The sequence below is a fragment of the Nerophis ophidion genome, linkage group LG14, assembly GCF_033978795.1.
Source record: "Nerophis ophidion isolate RoL-2023_Sa linkage group LG14, RoL_Noph_v1.0, whole genome shotgun sequence".
Classification (NCBI taxonomy): Eukaryota; Metazoa; Chordata; class Actinopteri; order Syngnathiformes; family Syngnathidae; genus Nerophis; species Nerophis ophidion.
Genome location: NC_084624.1, coordinates 26,445,381 through 26,465,949, shown reverse-complemented (window position 1 = coordinate 26,465,949; position 20,569 = coordinate 26,445,381). Strand labels below are relative to the sequence as shown.

General features: G+C 41.9%; 1 protein-coding gene across 2 annotated transcripts in view; it reads right to left on the bottom strand.

The window, feature by feature from the left end:
- Positions 1 to 20,569, bottom strand: part of LOC133568376 (adenylate cyclase type 1-like) — a 160,603-nt gene that overhangs the window by 133,629 nt on the left and 6,405 nt on the right. The gene's annotated exons all lie outside the window — the stretch shown is intronic.

Sequence of the window (20,569 nt, the reverse complement as noted above, 5' to 3'; positions counted from 1 at the left end):
AATTTTCACGTTTAATAATAGCATGTTTTAACATGACAGGCAGTGTTAGTTTGTTAGTTACCTGCAGCAGACGCTGCTTGTCGTGATGATTCACTTCAGTCTCGGAGGGGATGGAAAACGCCTCATTCCTTTGACGTTATCACATGCTCATGTTTCCGCTGATATTTTCTCAATTTGATGCCCTATTCACTTTGCAAGTTGCCTTCCTTTCTTGTGAACGTTTGTGCTCGCCGTGCGTGGCGAGGTCATGCGTGCCCACTGGCCATACTTGCCAACCTTGAGACCTCCGATTTCGGGAGGTGGGGTTGGGGGTTGGGGGGCGTGTTCGGGGTGGGGAGAGGGGCGTGGTTAAGAGGGGAGAAGTATATTTACAGCTGTTGTGTGCGCAGTTGTGCACTGCACTCTCTAAAAGCCATAGATGTTATTGTCACATATGCATGATTGATTGATTGATTGAATCTTTTACAAGTAGATTGCACAGTACAGTACTTTATTTACAATCCGGGGGGTGGGTTGAGGAGCTTTGGTTGATATCAATACTTCAGTAATCAACAATTGCATCAACAGACAAATGGACATTGAAACAGTGTAGGTCTTACTTAGTAGGATATGTACAGCCAGCAGAGAACATAGTGAGTTCAGATAGCATAAGAACAAATATATACATTAAAAATATATTTGATTATTTACATTAGGTTATTTACAATCCGGGGAGATGGGATGTGAATGGAGGAGGGTATTGGCAAAAAAGCCATTATCGGACATCTCTAGTAATTGTGATCACCACAGCGTAATAAAAAAAAGAATAAGACTCAGTACTGTAACAGATATATACAGGGCTCGAACTTTACCACGGAAACCGCCCTCGTCATTTGCCGTTGTTTTAGAGCGCTTTTGAAGGAGGATACAGATGCACTTACTTTTACACCTGTTGGGAGTGCATTCCACATTGATGTGGCATAGAAAGAGAATGAGTTAAGACCTTTGTTAGATCGGAATCTGGGTTTAACGTGGATTGTCGAGCTCCACCTGGAGTTGTGGTTATGGCAGTCATTTACGTTAAGGAAGTAGTTTGACATGTACTTCGGTATCAGGGAGGCGTAGCGGATTTTATAGACTAGGCTCAGTGCAAGTTGTTTAACTCTGTCTTCCACCCTGAGCCAGCCCACTTTTGAGAAGTGGGTTGGAGTGAGGTGTGATCTGGGGTGGAGGTCTAAAAGTAACCGGAATAGCTTGTTCTGGGATGTTTGGAGTCTAGATTTTAGGGTTTTGGAGGTGCGTAATCGAAAAAGGGTTGAATGAGAGTTCCCACTAGAATTTTCAAGGTGCTTTTGTTCTGTAGAGGAATCTTGTTCTTTGGTTGACCTTTTTGATTACCTTGGTTGCCATTTTATCACAGGAAAGATTGGCCTCTAGAATGGAACCTAGATAGGTGATCTCATCTTTCCTGCATGGTGATAACAATGTCACCAACTTTTATAGTGAAGTCACTTGACTTTCTTAAGGTTGATATGCGACCCAAATAGGATGGATTCAGTTTTACCTAAGTGTATGGATAGCTTGTTGTCAGCGAGCCAGGTGCAAATATAAAGGAGTTCAGCACTGAGGATTTGTTCCACCTGTGACTTGTCCTTGCCGGATACCAGCAGGGCCGAGTCATCCGCAAACAGGAACAATTCACAGTCGCATGCTGATGGCATGTCATTTACGTACAAACCCCGTTTCCATTTGAGTTGGGAAATTGTGTTACATTAGATGTAAATATAAACGGAATACAATGATTTGCGAATCCTTTTTAACCCATGTTCAGTTGAATATGCTACAAAGACAACATATTTGATGTTCAAACTGATAAACATTTTTTTTTTGCAAATAATCATTACTTTTAGAATTTGATGCCAGCAACACGTGACAAAGAAGTTGGGAAAGGTGGCAATAAATACTGATAAAGTTGAGGAATTCTCATCAAACACTTATATGGAACATCCCACAAGCGTGCAGGCTAATTGGGAAGAGGTGGGTGCCATGATTGGGTATAAAAGCAGCTTCCATGAAATGCTAAGTAATTCACAAACAAAGATGGGGCGAGGGTCACCACTTTGTAAGCAAATTGTCGAACAGTTTACGAACAACATTTCACAACAAGCTATTGCAAGGAATTTAGGGATTTTACCATCTACGGTCCGTAAAATCATCAAAAGGTTCAGAGATTCTGGAGAAATCACTGCACGTCAGCGATGATATTATGGACCGTTGACATTTGATCCCTCAGGCGGTACTGCATCAAAAACCGACATCAGTGTGTAAAGGATATCACCACATGGGCTCAGGAACACTTCATAAAAACACTGTCAGTAACTACAGTTGGTCGCTACATCTGTAAGTGCAAGTTAAAACTCTACTATGCAAAGCCAAACCCATTTATCAACAATACCCAGAAACACCGCTGACTTCACTGGGCCCGAGATCATCTAAGATGGACTGATGCAAAGTGGGAAAGTGTTCTGTGGTCTGACGAGTCCACATTTCAAATTATATTTGGAAACTGTGGACGTGGTGTCCTCCGGAAAAAAGAGGAAAAGAACCATCTGGATTGTTATAGACGCAAAGTTCGAAAGCCAGCATCGGTGATGGTATGGGGGTGCATTAGTGCCCAAGGCATGGGTAACTTACACATCTGTGAAGGCACCATTAAAGCTGAATGGTCCACACAGGTTTTGGAGCAACAAATGTTCTCATCCAAGCAACGTTATCATGGACCCCCCTGTTTATTTCAGCAAGACAATGCCAAGCCATGTGTTACAACAGCGTGGCTTTGTAGTAAAAGAGTGCGGGTACTTTCCTGGCCCACCTGCAGTCCAGACCTGTCTCCCATCGAAAATGTGTGGCGCATTATGAAGCGTAAAATACGACAGCGGAGACCCCGGACTGTTGAACGACTCAAGCTCTACGTAAAACAAGAATTGGAAAGAATTCCACTTTCAAAGCTTCAACAATTATTTTCCTCAGTTCCCAAACGTTTACTGACTGTTGTTAAAAGAAAAGGTGATGTAACACAGTGGTGAACATGCCCTTTCCCAACTACTTTGGCACGTGTTGCAGCCATTAAATCCTAAGTTAATTATTATTTGCAAAAAAAAAAAAAGTTCATGAGTTTGAACATTAAATATTGTATCTTTGTGGTGCATTCAATTGAATGTGGGTTGAAAAAGATTTGCAAATCATTGTATTCCGTTTATATTTACATCTAACACAATTTCCCAACTCATATGGAAACAGGGTTTTTATATTAGGAACAGTAAAGGTGACTTCAATAATAAATATGGCAGTGCCATGTTGGCATTTTTTTCCATAACTTGAGTTGATTTATTTTGGAAAACCTTGTTACATTGTTTAATGCATCCAGCGGGGCATCACAACAAAATTAGGCATAACAATGTGTTAATTTCACGACTGTACATATCGGTATCAGTTGATATCAAAATCGGTAATTAAGAGTTGGACAATATTGGAATATCGCATATTGGCAAAAAAGCCATTATCGGACATCTCTAGTAATTGTGATCACCACAGCGTAATAAAAAAAAGAATAAGACTCAGTACTGTAACACAGTGGTCCCCAACCTTTTTGTATCCGCGGACCGGTCAACGCTTAATAATTTGTCCCGCGGCCCGGGTGGGTGGTGGGTGGTGGGCAGGGGTCCTTTTTTTTTTTTTTTTCCCTTTGTCATTAAAAAGGGACATTTTTGTCATAAAAAAGGGAGGTTTTGTGGTCAGTGCACTAATTGTAAGTGTATATTGTGTTTTTTATGTTGATTTAATAAAAAATAAAAAAATAAAAACACTGCTTTAACAGATATATACAGGGCTCGAACTTTACCACGGCAACCGCCCTCGTCATTTGCCGTAATGCCCTAAAAAATTGACCAGCATCTGGGGCAAGAACATGCTGTGACCGCCCTTGACTTTTTACTTGTTAATGAGCAAGGAATATAATAATAAACGGTAAAATGATAATTTGCAATAAAATTCCAGACGGTTAATAATACCATCTAAATTTTTAATTACCGATAACCGCGCCCAGATGTTAGTTGGAGACAGGTGTGGACAATATTGGAGACGGACGTACTTGTCCCCAAACTGAAAGTAAACAGCGAAGGAGAAAAACTATTTGATGTTGCTTTTATTTTCTCAATACAGCGGCCATCAGCTGCTGTGACTGAGAGTTAATGAGGTGAGGAAACATGCAGCAGGCGATGTGTCGTGAAAATTGTCACAACTTGTTTATAACGGTGTATTCAGCCAAGTTTTGGTCTTAGGAAGGAACCAACGTTTTAATCGAAAAGGTTCTGGAAACTCTCACCGAATGGAACAATAGTCCTTTTTTTTCTTTTTTTTTTTTAATATCCAGAAATCCATACTAGTATTAGTCAAAAAAAATGGATGTGGCCATAACTGTGCGACAGTAAAATAAGGAAGGTGGTGAGAGAAAATATTAAACTGTTATTAGAATACATAAAAAGGGGGGTGTAAGTAATAAACTTGTGGAATAAGATATGTCAAGCAGACAGGGTCGTGGATGTGGTTCAGGTATAGTGTGTGTGTGTGTGTGTGTGTGTGTGTGTGTGTGTGTGTGTGTGTGTGTGTGTGTGTGTGTGTGTGTGTGTGTGTGTGTGTGTGTGTGTGTGAGGTCAAGCCACAGGGCTCATCTCCAAGCTTAATGGATTAGCTCTCTCTGCGGCCGCGCGGCTAACACTGTCCTTCACACGGGCTGCTGAGGTATCTCGCCGGTCGCACCGCGAGAGGAGAGGGGCGGAGAAACAATCTCCTCGGCAAATACGCTGTCATCAGCCGAGCGCGTGATGAACTGATCAAATCTCAATTTGCTTTTTCCGGGAACGAAACACACATGGCATCTTCGTGTTGGAGGTACAGTCGTGTTCAGAGGTCTGCTTTGCTCACACCTCAGCTACAGACATGAAGGTTAACATTTTACACTTAGCACTTTTTGACTTCTTCTACAAAACCCAAAACCAGTGAAGTTGGCACGCTGTGTAACTCATATATAAAAACATAATGCAATGATTTGCAAATCCTTTCCAACTTATATTCAAGTGAATAATCGTTAACTTACAATTTAATGGCAGCAACACATTGCAAAAAAGTTGGCACGGAGGCATTTTTACCACTGCGTTACATGGCCTTTCCTTTTAACAACACTCAGTAAACGTTTGGGAACTGAGCAGACCAATTTTTGAAACTTTTCAGGTGGAATTATTTCGCAATCTTGCTTGATGTACAGCTTAAGTTGTTCAACAGACCAGGGTCTCTGTTGTGGTATTTTAGGCTTCATAATACCCCACACATTTTCAATGGGAGACAGGTCTGGACTACAGGCAGGCCAGTCTAGTACCCACACTCGTTTACTATGAAGCCAAGCTGTTGTAACATGTGGCTTGTCGTTGTCTTGCTGAAATAAGCAGGGGTGTCCATGATAACGTTGCTCCAAAACCTGTATGTACCTTTCAGCATTAATGGTGCCTTCACAGACGTGTAATTTGCCAATGCCTTGGGCACTAATACACCCCCATTCCATTACAAATGCTGACTTTTGAACTTTGCACCTAGAACAATCCAGATGGTTCTTTTCCTCTTTGGTCCAGAGGACAAAAAGTCCACAGTTTCCAAAAACAATTTCAATTGTGGACTCGTCAGACCACAGAACACTTTTACACTTTGCATCAGTCCATCTTAGATGAGCTCAGACCCAGCAAAGCCGGCAGCGTTTCTGTGTGTTGTTGATAAATGGCTTTAGCTTTGCATGGTAGATTTTTAACTTGCACTTACAGATGTAGCGACGAACTGTAGTTACTGACAGTGGTTTTCTGAAGTGTTCCTGAGCCCATGTGGTGATATCCTTTACACACTGATGTCGATTTTTGGTGCAGTACCACCTGAGGGATAGAAGGTCCGTAATATCATTGCTTACGTGCAGTGATTTTTCCAGATTCTCTGAACCATTTGATGATATTATGGAACGTAGATGGTGAAATCCCTAAATTCCTTGCAATAGCTCGTTGAGAAATGTTGTTCCTAAACTGTTTGGCCAATTGCTCATGCATTTATTCACAAAGTGGTGACCTTCGCCCCATCCTTGTTTGTGAATGACTGCGCATTTCATGGAAGATATTTTTATACCCAATTGTGGCACCCACCTGTTCCCAATTAGCCTGTTCACCTGTGGGATGATCCAAATAAGTGTTTGATGAGCGTTCCTCAACTTTCTCAGTCTTTTTTGCCACTTGCGCCAGCTTTTTTGAAACATGTTGCAGGCATCAAATTCCAAATAAGCTAATATTTGCAAAACATAACAAAGTTTTCCAGTTCAAAGGTTAATTGAATATACAGTAGGTTGAAAAGGATTGGCAAATCATTGTAGTTGTTTTTTATTCACGATTTACACAACATGCCAACTGGTGTTGGGGTTTGTATAATATATAGAACTTTTAACTTGTGCTTCTGAAGTAGGTCCTTAAAAACAGAAGCAGAGGCGATATAGAGGATCTTTGATTAACGCTTTTACAATACATTCTAAAAACAGCAGCAAGATCCTGTCATGTAAAGAGTCTTTGACTATAGCATTATTTCGAATAGGTCCAACAACAACACAGTGCTCTTATCATTTAAAGGATCTTTAACCTGCGTTTTTGCGGTAGGTCTAAAATCAGTAGAGTGCTCCTATCATTTACAGGATTTTTGACTTGTGTTTCTAAAGTCTTCAAAAACAGCAGAAAGACCCTATTATCAAGGATCTTTGACTAGCGCTTTTCAATATATTCTTAAAAACAGCAATATAAAGGGCCTTTGACTAGATTATTTTTTTAATTTTTTCTTTATGGGAGACTTTCACGTCTTCAAAAGATGTCAAGAAACTTCTTTTCAAACCAATCACTATTAACGATACAGCATCATACTACATCATAGGAGGAGGGGGGCCTAAATTTGGCCCATTTCATTTGTCCCACCAAAGTGTGCTTCCAAAATGTTATTTTTACTATTTTTACCAAAGACACGGATGTCAAACTCAAGGCTCGGGGGCCAGATCTGGCTCACCTCATCAACGCCTAGGAAAATATGCGTTTTCTTACTAAATGGATAAGTTATTTTCATTTTGACAGGAAAAAATTACATGTACTGCTTTATTATTGTCCAATAGCCAAACTTTTTTTTTGTTCAAACAAAAACTTCAATATCTACTTTCACACCAAATGATCTATCAAATTGCTGTAAAAAGAACAATAGATCGTACGGTAAAAGCATATAAATGTAAATTGAAAGTTACTACCGCAGTTTTTACTGTAAAATTCTGGGGACTAAACTTCCTTTTCTTTTACTGTAAAATCTGCGGTTCAATTATGTATTCCTGTAAATGATAAAACTGTACTGTGTTTTTTTTTTATGGTAAAAAACTGACAGCCCGATTGCCAGAAATTAAAAAAAACAATGGTAGAGTTTTTCCCTTTACAGTATATGTTGTAAATAAAAAAAACACTGTAAAATTCTGGCAACTAAGCTGCCAGCATTTTTATGTAAAACCAGTGGGTACTGTTTTTCCATTTACCATAATATATTGTAGAATGAATCTGTATATTTTACAGTAAAAAACTGGCACACCATTTCCCATATTTTTTTACAATGTACATAAAAAATGTATGATAAAATGCCGAAACAAATTCATATATTATTCACAGTTAACAGCAGCCCTCTGAGGGCAGCCATAACTGCGATGTGGCCCTCAGTGAAAGCGAGTTTGACACTTAAGTCCTTTAGAAAGAGTGTCATAAACAGTAGAGGGTATTTTACTCTTTTGTTTTGTTTTTTACAGTAGGTGCAGCTGTAGGAGTATAGGTATACAAGTCAAAATACAGTGTGTGTGTGTGTGTGTGTGTGTGTGTGGTGTTTGGACTTGCCCTACTTCTGCTGCTGGCAGGATGTCACTCCACTCCTTCATTTCCAGCCTTGTCCTCTGGGGCTGATTCATCTCCCCGGGGTAACAGTCACACTATTTCGCTCTCTGCTTGTCTGCATCCCCACCACACAACCGTGACCTGTTATCGTGCCCAAGTTCACTATTTTTGTCAAATCCCTGATCCTGCGGTATTTTGCAATGTTTTGTCAGATGCGGTTCCCAATTGAATGAAACACAAGGAGCTGTCCTTGGTACTGAACGGCAGTCCTGCAGCCTTATGTCCTCTGCTGTCATAAATCCTGGTACAATTGGAGACCATAACTGTCCCCGCGGGGACAATCTATACATTAACGCACTCCCTTCAGTAAGTTAGTTAGCTGTCTCTTTTGAAGGGCCCTCAAGGCAAAAAGGTGACAACATATTGTTCCCCGCAAGGTGGAGTTGTACGGTATACCAGTACTAGTATAGTATCGTGGTACTAATGGATCAAAAACGGTACTATAGTCTGTTTGCAAAGTACCATTTTGCTATATTTTTTTTACAGGCATGATGGCCCGTCGTCGTCTCGTCATGACATTGCTGGATTTACGAGCAGGGCAGCATGTTCGGCAGCGCACAATCACAGAGTGCTTACAAGCAGACACAGTGTGCAGACAGAAAAGGGAGAATGTACGCATTTTGGCCTAAAAACTGACGATAAAGGTGAAGTTCTAACACTGAAACGCCCTCAGGAAGAGGTGCTTTAAGACATGGCCAGCTATCTAGCTAGCGGATAAAGTCCATTCGCAGCCTGCAGTGTTTTAGCTCTAAAACACCAATCCTCGCCTCCATGGCGACAAATGAAGTGAGTTTCTTACAAGTATCATCCCTGCAGGACGAGGAATAGCTAAACATGCTTCACTACACACCGTAGGAGGATACAATAGCTCACCGGCATCCCAATGTGAACAAATTCAATGGGTGGATTTACACCTGACATCCACTGTAATGATACCAAGTACAGGAATGTATCTACTCCCATGATTACATCAATATTTGTTATCATCACAATATATATATATATTTTTTTCCATATGATATTCATAAACTTAGGAAATACGTCCCTGGACACACGAGAACTTAAATTATGACCAATGTATGATCCTGTAACTACTTGGTATCGGATCGATACCTAAATTTGTGGTATCATCCAAAACTAATGTAAAAATATCAAACAACAGAAGAATAAGTAATAATTAAATTTGAACAGAAGTGTAGATAGATCATGTTGAAACACAAAGTAAGCAGATATTAACATTAAATGAACAAGTAGATTAATAATCAATTTTTACAGCTTGTCTTTTATAGTTTTGACAAAATAATCAAATGAGAAATGACACAATATGTTACTGCATACGTCAGCAGACAAATTAGGAGCCTGTGTTTGCTTACTTACTACTAAAAGTTGTCTTGTATGTTCACTATTTTATTTAAGAACAAAATTGCTATTTGATTGCGATAAGTTTAATGTACCCTAAGATTTTTGTTAAAATAAAGCCAATAATGCCATTTTTGGTGGTCCACTTAATTTAGAAAAGCATTGAAAAGAATAAAAAAGTATCAAAATACATTTTGGTGATATTGGTTTTGAGACGACCCTACCGCAAAGTGTAATTATGTGACTTTGTTTACCTGCAATATCACTTGCTGAAAATAGGGTTTTATTACTGGTTGTTTAAATAGCATAGTTGAACATTGTGGAGAGGGTTTGTCATGAACCAAGGTGGAAGGCATAAAATGTTACGGTTATGGCATAAGAAGTAAATAATGCATGATTAATAATGACAACATTTAAGAATGTTCAGGAGATAAAAGTGTCCAATTTATCTCCGGCAGTGCCTGAGATGGTACCCACCAAAGTAGTGCTGTTGTACCATTGACAAATGATGTATCACAACAAGGTACAGTCATTATTCTACCATAGAATTAGTGACTGCCGTTTTTGTAGTATACAGTTGGGGGGTTTTAGTCATTTTGCAATGCATTCTGCTGAAAATTATGGAAAGTGTCACACTATATAGCAACTACCGCTGCAGTCAAAGTTGGAATTGCCACCATCGCATTTTAAGGTATTCAACATTCTACTGCCATCTGGCGACAAAAGTGGATAGTGCAAGCAACCCTAAATTCGTCACGTTTCATGTGTCAGCTTAACCGCGACGGATGGGGCTATATCAGCTGCAGGTTTAATCTGGCCCACGGCCCTCAAGATGTGTTTGCTAAGTATAAAAGGAGCTGCAATTCTTTAATGAAAGAAACTGATGTTCTAATTGTGTTCACTGGATGTCGCAATAGCAATTCAAATTTAACCCAGGTCACACATGACGCTGTTTAAAGTTGAGGTGTAAGATGACTTTAAGCGCACTCCGGATTGGCTGCCGCTACTCCATTCAGCACAGGTGCAAGCAATCAGCTGCTCCTGTTTTGGCTGGCAGTAGACAGTAGCAGATGCACAAACAATGCACAACACTTTCTTTCATTGTAAACTGTCCACTCGACGGCTAATATAGATAGATAGATAGATAAATAGATAGATAGATGGATGGATGGATGGATGGGTGGGTGGGTGGGTGGATGGATGGATAGATAGATAGATAGATAGATAGATAGATAGATAGATAGATAGATAGATGGATGGATGGATGGATGGATGGATGGATGGATGGATGGATGGATGGATGGATGGATGGATGGATGGATGGATGGATGGATGGATAGATAGATAGATAGATAGATAGATAGATAGATAGATAGATAGATAGATAGATAGATAGATAGATAGATAGATAGATAGATAGATAGATAGATAGATAGATAGATAGATAGATAGATAAGATAGTTAGATAAAACCTAATTGATTCCTTTTAAATTCCAGCAGCAGTGTACAGAGTTGAGATCAATTTAAAAAGTAAAAATTAAATAATGGGTGTAAGAATGGAGACAAAATATAAATATATTACAATAAGAATAAAAATAAAAATAAACAATGGGAATAAAAATATAACAGCAAAATAAGAATATAACAAGAGAAACTAGGCAGTAGTGACCATGTTATGCAAAAGTATGCACTGTTATTGTTTTGCATCCCCTGTCATCCTAGTACCCCCCTGCCCCCTCCCCATAGAGGAGTTGTACAGTCTAATGGCGTGTGGGACAAAGGAGTTTTTTAGTCTATTAGTCCTGCACTATAACACAAACAGTAAGATGCAAAGACTTAAAAATAACATGACCGTTATTTTTGTAGTTAGAGTTCCGTGCAGCAATCGTAATTGGTTGACAGCGTGATGAGCACCCTGAACTTCATTGTAAAATATGTGTTTCTACATTTGTTGTTCGTTATATTTTATTTTATGCCTAAATGCTCCATGTTCACATTGGTTAAGTTTGTAGTTATGATTTCAGATAATGGTTTCGGCTATGGTGTCGTTTTTGATAATTGTCTTGTTTATATTACAAGTGTACTATTCAAATGATGACAAATAAATGTGTTGTGGCAGTTGCGGATGTCAACAATGCGGCGGTTTGAGGAAACACTCGATTGCTTTTCCAAACACGTTTTAATGGTGAACTGCCAACATGAAAATGCTGAACAGGAAGTGTTTAAAGTGTAATGGCTTTGTAAATTATACTGAGACAAAGTGTAATTAGTTCATTGTGTCCTTGAAACTTCACCATTTTTTTCCTCAGAATTTTCAAATAACTTGAAGTGTTTTGCCAAGAGGATTTTTTTGTAATATGTAAATTTTCTGAATTTGCTTGTTCTAATTTTGGCCAACGTAAAACAAAGAAAACAATCTGAAGTTGTATTTATTTCTAAGTTGTTATGCCATGATTTTACCAGTCCGGCCCACGTGGGAATAGATTTTCCTCCATGGTGAGCTAAACTGAGTTTGACACCCCGGGGCTATATGAAACCCATTCTTACTGCATCTTTGAAATAAAAAAGCAGGTAATTCCAGTCACTACCACAGTGTTTATGTCAGGGCTATTTAACTGCCGGTCCGGCCCCTAAATTCCGTTCAAAACATTAGGAGAGACTACATTTCTGCAGAAGAATCCGAAAAACACTGGAGCACCGTCATAGAGAAGATATTTGACAATTTTTCTCCATAAAAGGGCACATTTTATAACTCTGACAAAATAAATACACCAAAAACAAATATCCACTACAAAGGATGCTGGATCTCTGGAATATGCAAAATAAAACTAATAATGAAGAGAGAAGTCCCGCACTTAGCTTTCTGTAAATGTGGCCTCCAAAACAATCGGGTTAAATAACTCTGGTTTATGTAGTAGCTTATTGACAACAGCAGAGCTCTCCTGTCATGAAGAGCATCTTTGACTTGTGCTTTTGCAGTAGATTCCTAAAAACAGCAAAGCGCCCCAGTCAAATGTACTTGTACAGTATCTTTGACTAGTGTTTATTAAGCAGGTCCTTAAAAACAGCGTCATGTACAGTATCTTTGACATTCATTTTTGCCGTTGTTGTTTTTTTTTAAGGGGACAGAGTGCTCCTGACATACAGAGGATTTTTGAATTGTGATTCTGCTGTAGGTCTTTAAAAACAGCAGCGTGTTTGCGTCATGTATTTGACTTTTGCAGTAGATTCCGGAAAAGGGCAAATTGCTCCGATCTTACAGACTGAGGCTATTCAACTGCATGCTGAAGAGGGGTGCAGATTCAAGAGCCCAAAGGCTCAGGGGCCGGACATCGAAATGTGGATGTTTCGTCAGAAAGCGCCTCTGCAGGTTATATTTCTTTGAGACTGTGTTCAGTAAACACATCGGTATTCACGCTGCACTGTCAATAAATTCTTTATTCTGTCCTCGCCACACGTTTCCAGCGTGTGCAGCTAGTTAAAAGCATGTTGAGGATTTATGTTCCTTCTTTTAAAGTATTTTTGTTCTGTAGTTTTATTTCTTTACATTTATTTCTTCATTTAGGTGTGTAAAGTCTGAAAATATAAACATAAACGCATAATGTCCATTGTGTATTTTACACGACTAAAATAGAAGATTTAGTTTTAATACATTCACAGAATAAATTATAAATGTTTTTTATACATAGAAAGTCCACTAAACATTGCATGTGACTTTTCACAATTAGCGTTGTTGACCCCTACTGGTCAAATTTAGCGCTACATGTACTAAACGTTCAAAACAACACGACCACAAAAACCATCCATCCATTTTGTACCGCTTGTCCAGCAATTTCAATACAAAACAAACTAAATATTTTTTTATCCACAAATTATATCTACTTACAAATGTTTGACCGAGGTTCGTGATGAAAATTACATGTTGGGATTTCTACCATTTTGGCTGCTTGTCTGGATCAAAATGTCCGTCACATAAAAGGTCCGCCGGGAAACAATAACTCTAGCACTTGTTTTGGGTAGAAAAGTCATAATTTGTTGTCCAGTTGAGGTTAAAAGTCAGATTTTTGCAATTTATTTTTTTCCGGAGTTAAATTAATAGTCTTCTTTTACTCGCTCACCATGAATTGATTAACGTGGACCCCGATTTAAACAAGCTGAAAAACTTATTCGGGTGTTACCATTTAGTGGTCAATTGTACGGAATATGTACTGAACTGTGCAATCTACTAATAAAAGTATCAATCAATCAATCAATCAATCAATCAATCAATCAATCAATCAAAACCTCACTGCTGCTTCATTGTGACACATATGCCTCGCTGTTGCCCCCTTTGGGGTAGTGGAGTACTGCATACATAAACAACCCGAGTTTTAATGGTTACTTAAAGCCTATTTGGGTGAATGAAATCTAGATGAAAATCTTTGAATAGGCCTGATGTAGAATATAAAAGATCTTTGACTAACATGTTGTTGTAGTTACTGCCGTTATCACAAAAAACAGTACTCGGTCATGTAGAGGATGTTGGACAATAATTTTGGAAAAAGTTGTTAAAAACAGCAAAGTGCTCCTGTCATTCAGAGGATGTGTGACTATTGTAAATATATTACTTCTGTTGCTTCTATTTTATTTATAGAACAATTTATAGAACAATATAGAACATAGAGCAAAATCCACCAAGCAACTTTTGTAATATAGATGTTCATATTTAAGGGGTTTTGTGAATGCAACCCTGAGAAGGCGCTATGTTGTTCTTGTTGTTATTGTGGCTGTTGCTACATGATCGGCCCACGCATGCGTCACAAGCCATTTATCAACAACCAGAAACGTCGCCGGCTTCGCTGGGCCTGAGCTCAACTAAGATGGACTGATGCAAAGTGGAAAAGTGTTCTGTGGTCTGACGAGTCCACATTTCAAATTGTTTTTGGAAACTATGGACGTCGTGTTCTCCGGACCAAAGAGGAAAAGAACCATTCGGACTGTTACATGCACCAGCATCTGTGATGGTATGGGGATGTATTAGTGCCCAAGGGATGGGTAACTTGCACATCTGTGAAGGCACCATTAATGCTGAAAGGTACAGACAGGTTTTGGAACATATGTTGCTATCCAAGCAACGTTATCATGGACGCCCCTTCTTATTTCAGCAAAACAATGCCAAGCCACGTGTTACAACAGTATGGCTTCATAGAAAAAGAGTGCGGGTACTAGACCGGCCTGCCTGTAGACCAGACCTGTCTCCCATTGAAAATGTGTGGCGCATTATGAAGCTTAAAATACCACAACGAAAACCCCGGACTAGCGAACAACTTAAGCTGTACATCAAGCAAGGATGGGAAAGAAATTGGTCTCCTCGGTTCCTAGACATTTACTGAGTGTTGTTAAAAGGAAAGGCCATGTAACACAGTGGTAAATCTGACCCTGTGTCAACTTTTTTGCAATGTGTTGCTGCCAATAAATTCTAAGTTAATGAGTATTTGAAAAAAAAAAAAAATTCTCATTTCGAACACTAAATATCTTGTCTTTGCAGTCCATCAAATTGAATATAAGTTGGAAAAGGATTTGCAAATCATTTTTTATTAACAAATTACACAACGTGCCAACTTCACTAGTTTGGGGTTTTGTAAATAAAATACAAAATCAGCTAAAAGATTGATCGCTCTGCCATTGGTTGTATTGTGAAGGATATCACCTTCCATCCATCTATTCATCTTCTTCAGAATATCAAAAGTAGGGTCGTAGGGGCAGCGGCCTTAGCAGAGAAGCCCAGACTTCCCTCTCCCTAGCTACTTCGTCCAGCTCTTCCCGGGGGATCCCAAGGTGTTCCCAGGCCAGCTGGGGGACATAGTCCCTCCACCGAGGCCTCCTAAACCCATGGTAACCGTGACGAACGTAACTGCTATAGAACTGTGATCTCAATATGCAGACCACAGTGTGCATGTAAAAAAAAGGTATGTAACGCTTAAGTCAAAAATTAACAAAAGGAAAAGGCAACAAAGCATAGGGATGGCTATGTAAAATGACAGTAAAACTGACCTGGTTTCAAAGTAAACAGAAATAGAATGCTGGACGACAGCAAAAACTTGCAGCGTGTGGAGCAGAGACGTACGGCGTCCACAAAGTACATCCGTGCATGACATGGCAATCAACAATGTCCCCACAAGGAAGAATAGCAACAACTTCAATAGCCTGTAGGGAACAGCGCTCAAAGGAAGACATAAAACTGCTGCAGGAAAACACCAAAATAAAAGCAGAAGACAATAACTAAAACACTACACACAGGAAAACACCAACAAACTCAAAATAAGGCACGAGGAGGACCTGGTGGAGTTTCATTTTTTTAACGTTTTTTGCTGGTGGTGTGCCTCCGTATTTTTAAATGGAAAAAAATGTGCCTTGTCTCAAAAAAAGTTAAAAAACACTGCCATAGAGAACAGAATACACGTTTATTTATCCCACAATGGAGAAATTATGTGGTTGTAGTGCAGATTAAAAAAGTCCACACAAATAATGTAAAAACACTTGGAAAGAGAAAACATTAGGACAAAAGACAGTAAATGAGCACAGAGTTTATGCAACCAGCTGCCATTTCAGCTGCACCACTTCTACATTCACCTACAAAAGTAAAACACAACGAAAACCCAAAACAATAGCAATAAATAATACACACTGCGCACAGAACAGAGCCAACATCGCAAACAATAGAGCAGACTCCGTCCTAGACTGCCCACTAGCTTTCAGCCAAATAGCTTATCTCTAGAGTAGTATTGCAACTAGCCATTTTAATCCCTAAAAATGCTCAACTTAGACCAAAAATATATTTAAAAAAATGTAATATAGAGTGAAACAGCGAGGGACGACTATAATGTTTTGCAAGAATCGGTTTCAAGCGAGAGTCCTGCTGACTCGAGAATCAATTATAAATTAAAATCGTCACCCAAAGAATTGGAATCCAATCAAGAGTTGCTGCAAGATTCACATCACCTGTGCTTATTGTCCATTTAGGCACCAAATCGGACTCTATTCTATAAAAAGTAGCCTTTTACAGCTTCAGACACATTGGTCCTATCGGAAAAATAGATGCTTGCGTTTATTTAGTACAGTGGTTCTCAAACACTTTTCACAGTAATTCTGTGTAAAACGAACACTACATTTTACCGTAAAAAAAAAACCTGTCAGCCTATTTGCCAGAATTGTACCGTAAAAATAACAAGTTGTTCAATATACAGTAATTGTATGTACAAACCCCGTTTCCATATGGGTTGGGAAATTGTCCATCCATCGATCCATCATCTTCCGCTTATCCGAGGTCGGGTCACGGGGGCACCAGCCTAAGCAGGGAAGCCCAGACTTCCCTCTCTCCAGCCATTTCGTTTAGCTCTTCCCGGGGGATCCCGAGGCGTTCCCAGGCCAGCCGGGAGACATAGTCTTCCCAACGTGTCCTGGGTCTTCCCCGTGGCCTCCTACCAGCTGGACGTGCCCTAAACACCTCCCTAGGGAGGCGTTCGGGTGGCATCCTGACCAGATGCCCGAACCACCTCATCTGGCTCCTCTCGATGTGGAGGAGCAGCGGCTTTACGTTGAGCTCCTCCCGGATGGCAGAGCTTCTCACCCTATCTCTAAGGGAGAGCCCCGCCACCCGGCGGAGGAAACTCATTTCGGCCGCTTGTACCCGTGATCTTATCCTTTCGGTCATGACCCAAAGCTCATGACCATAGGTGAGGATGGGAACGTAGATCGACCGGTAAATTGAAAGCTTTGCCTTCCAGCTCAGCTCCTTCTTCACCACAACGGATCGATACAACGTCCGCATTACTGAAGACGCCGCACCGATCCGCCTGTTGATCTCACAATCCACTCTTACCCCACTCGTGAACAAGACTCCTAGGTACTTGAACTCGCCAACCCGGAGATGGCACTCCACCCTTTTCCGGGCGAGAACCATGGACTCGGACTTGGAGGTGCTGATTCTCATTCCGGTCGCTTCACACTCGGCTGCGAAACGATCCAGTGAGAGCTGAAGATCCCGGCCAGATGAAGCTATCAGGACTACATCATCTGCAAAAAGCAGAGACCTAATCCCGTGGCCACCAAACCGGATCCCCTCAACGCCTTGGCTGCGCCTAGAAATTCTGTCCATAAAAGTTATGAACAGAATCGGTGACAAAGGACAGCCTTGGCGGAGTCCAACCCTCACTGGAAACGTGTCCGACTTACTGCCAGCAATGCGGACCAAGCTCTGACACTGATCATACAGTGAGCGGACTGACACAATAAGACAGTCCGGTACCCCATACTCTCTGAGCACTCCCCACAGGACTTCCAGAGGGACACGGTCGAATGCCTTCTCCAAGTCCACAAAGCACATGTAGACTGGTTGGGCAAACTCCCATGCACCCTCAAGAACCCTGCCGAGAGTATAGAGCTGGTCCACAGTTCCACGACCAGGACGAAAACCACACTGTTCCTCCTGAATCCGAGGTTCGACTATCCGGCGAAGCCTCCTCTCTAGTACACCGGAATAAACCTTACCGGGAAGGCTGAGGAGTGTTATCCCACGATAGTTGGAACACACCCTCCGGTCCCCCTTCCTAAAGAGAGGGACCACCACCCCGGTCTGCCAATCCAGAGGTACCGCCCCCGATGTCCACGCGATTCTGCAGAGTCTTGTCAACCAAGACAGCCCCACAGCATCCAGAGCCTTAAAGAACTCCGGGCGGCTCTCATCCACCACCGGGGCCTTTCCACCGAGGAGCTTTTTAAATACCTCAGCGACCTCAGCCCCAGAAATAGGAGAGTCCACCACAGATTCCCCAGGCACCGCTTCCTCAAAGGAAGACGTGTTGGTGGGATTGAGGAGGTGTTCGAAGTATTCCCTCCACCGATCCACAACATCCGCAGTCGAAGAACACCATCCGCACCATACACGGTGTTGATAGTGCACGGCTTCCCCTTCCTGAGGCGGCGTATGGTGGTCCAGAATTGCTTCAAAGCCGTCCGGAAGTCGTTTTCCATGGCTTCCCCGAACTCTTCCCATGTCCGAGTTTTTGCCTCCGCGACCGCTAAAGCTGCACACCGCTTGGCCCGTCGGTACCCGTCCACTGCCTCCGGAGTCCTATGAGCCAAAAGAACCCGATAGGACTCCTTCTTCAGCTTGACGGCATCCCTCACTGCTGGTGTCCACCAACGGGTTCTGGGATTACCGCCACGACAGGCACCAACAACCTTGTGGCCACAGCTCCAATCAGCCGCCTCGACAATAGAGGTTCGGAACATGGTCCACTCGGACTCAATGTCCCGCACCTCCCTCGTGACATGTTCAAAGTTCTCCCGGAGGTGTGAATTGAAACTCTCTCTGACAGGAGACTCTGCCAGACGTTCCCAGCAGACCCTCACAATGCGCTTGGGCCTGCCAGGTCTGTCCGGCATCCTCCCCCACCATCGCAGCCAACTCACCACCAGGTGGTGATCGGTAGAAAGCTCCGCCCCTCTCTTCACCCGAGTGTCCAGAACATAAGGCCGCAAATCCGATGACACAACTACAAAGTCGATCATGGAACTGCGGCCTAGGGTGTCCTGGTGCCAAGTGCACATATGGACACCCTTATGTTTGAACATGGTGTTTGTTATGGACAATCCGTGACGAGCACAAAAGTCCAATAACAAAACACCACTCGGGTTTAGATCCGGGCGACCATTCTTCCCAATCACGCCTCTCCAGGTTTCACTGTCGTTGCCAACGTGAGCGTTGAAGTCTCCCAGTAGGACAAGGGAATCACCCGGGGGAGCACTTTCCAGTACTCCCTCGAGTGTACCCAAAAAGGGTGGGTATTCTGAACTGCTGTTTGGTGCGTCCCCCCACCCGAAGGCGAAGGGAAGCTACCCTCTCATCCACTGGGTTGAACTCAAACGTGCAGGCTTTGAGCCGGGGGGCAACGAGAATTGCCACCCCAGCCCGTCGCCTCTCACTGCCGGCAACGCCAGAGTGGAAGAGGGTCCAGTCCCTCTCGAGAGAACTGGTTCCAGAGCCCTTGCTGAGCGTCGAGGTGAGTCCGACTATATCCAGCCGGAACTTTTCTACCTCGCGGACTAGCTCAGGCTCCTTCCCCCCAGTGAGGTGACGTTCCACGTCCCAAGAGCTAGCTTCTGTAGCCGAGGATTGGACCGCCAAGTGTCCTGCCTTCGGCTGCCGCCCAGCTCACAATGCACCCGACCTCTATGGCCCCTCCTATGAGTGGTGAGCCCATTGGAGGGATGACCCACGTTGCCTCTTCGGGCTGTGCCCGGCCGGGCCCCATGGGGACTGGCCCGGCTACCAGGCGCTCGCCATCGTGCCCCAACTCCGGGCCTGGCTCCAGAGCGGGGCCCCGGTGACCCGCGTCCGGGCGAGGGAAATCTGAGTTCATTTTGTTGTAATTCCATAGAAGTCTTTGAGCTGCTCTTTGTCTGATCACTCACCTAGGACCTGTTTGTCTTGGGAGACCCTACCAGTTGGGAAATTGTGTTATATGTAAATATAAACGGAATACAATTATTTGCAAATCCTTTTCAACCTATATTCAGTTGAATGCACTACAAAGACAACATATTTGATGTTCAAACTCATAAACTTTTTTTTTTTTTGCAAATAATAATTAACTTAGAATTTCATGGCTGCAACACGTGCCAAAGTAGTTGGGAATGGGCATGATCACCACTGTGTTACATCACCTTTTCTTTTAACAACGCTCAATAAACGTTTGGGAACTGAGGAAACTAATTGTTGAAGCTTTGAAAGTGGAATTCTTTCCCATTTTTGTTTTATGTAGAGCTTCAGTCGTTCAACAGTCCGGGGTCTCCACTGTCGTATTTTACGCTTCATAATGCGCCACACATTTTCGATGGAAGACAGGTCTGGACTGCAGGCGGGCCAGGAATGTACCCGCACTCTTTTACTACGAAACCCCGCTGTTGTAACACATGGCTTGGCATTGTCTTGCTGAAATAAGCAGGGGCGTCCATGATAACGTTGCTTGGATGACAACATATGTTGCTCCAAAACCTGTATGGACCATTCAGCATTAATGGTGCCTTCACAGATATGTAAGTTACACATGCCTCGGGCACTAATGCACCCCCATACCATCACAGATGCTGGATTTTGAACTTTGCGCTTATAAAAATCCGGATGGTTATTTTCCTCTTTG